At 42.9% G+C, this 1,020-nt stretch overlaps 1 non-coding gene and 1 pseudogene across 1 annotated transcript; both read right to left on the bottom strand.

The window, feature by feature from the left end:
• Positions 1–23: 23 nt before the first annotated feature.
• LOC117099813 lies at positions 24–141 on the bottom strand (annotated as a pseudogene).
• A 708-nt stretch (positions 142–849) lies between these two features.
• Positions 850–968, bottom strand: LOC117099812. The gene has a single exon (XR_004444018.1). It is a non-coding gene; the product is annotated as a 5S ribosomal RNA (ribosomal RNA).
• Positions 969–1,020: the final 52 nt, after the last annotated feature.

Below are 1,020 nucleotides of genomic sequence, written 5' to 3' on the forward strand. Positions count from 1 at the left end.
GGGGTGTGGAGGGAAATGTAAAAAGTCTACAGCACCCGGTATTCCCCGCGGTCACCCATCCAAGTACTAACCGGGACCGACGTTGCTCAAATTCGGTGATCGGACGAGAACCGGTGTTTTCAACGTAGTATGTCCGTAGACATTTGAGTGGTACTTCCACTCATAGTTAATCTCTTCATATAGCATAATTATCCAATCCTGAAGCTCTGTGATTGATGACGTTTCATATCAACGCGCGCTTGTCTGGTGGTGATTTCCTCTAACTCCCCTGACCACTCTGCTGCGCGAGAACATTTTTTACAAACACCGGTGTTGAACAATAAACCAACCATTTTACTACCGTACGGCATTAACTAGGATGCTTTAGACAGAAGAAGACTGCCGATTTGTTCAAACGACCCTCGAATCATAGTACCTGCATGATTTTTTAAGGCATAAGAGTGCGATTTCCGGGCACTTCAAGAGGTCCATATTTTAAAAATGTTTGCATCTCAGCCTTAACTATGGTGAGCCTGAGGTCGTGTGGACTCTCACGCACACTTACCACCAAATCGTGCATCCGCCCCAATCAGTAAGCTAGAATATCGCATATGTTTTTATTACATTTGTTAAGACACCACCCGAACACTGTATTATAAGGCTACACCATACACTTGTTGTGGCCCTACTGCTCAGTGCAAAGCTCAGGTACTTTTCCTTTTAGTGAAAAGTTGACGATTATAACGTGCCAAAATACCGTACATAATGAAACTGTTAAGAGAAAAAAAAAAGAAAGAAAAAGAAAAACATCTTTAACGAACAATAAGTAAACATCAGTCGATTTGTCGATTTGTGGGAGAAAATGTAAAAAGTCTACAGCACCCGGTATTCCCAGGCGGTCACCCATCCAAGTACTAACCGGGCCCGACGTTGCTTAACTTCGGTGATCGGACGAGAACCGGTGTTTTCAACGCAATATGGCCGTAGACATGTGGATGATATTTCCACTCATAGTTAATTTCGGCATATAGCATAATTATC

Source organism: Anneissia japonica, unplaced genomic scaffold, assembly GCF_011630105.1.
Source record: "Anneissia japonica isolate Jap-2015-1 unplaced genomic scaffold, ASM1163010v1 scaffold65466_len1006_cov81, whole genome shotgun sequence".
Lineage (NCBI taxonomy): Eukaryota > Metazoa > Echinodermata > Crinoidea > Comatulida > Comatulidae > Anneissia > Anneissia japonica.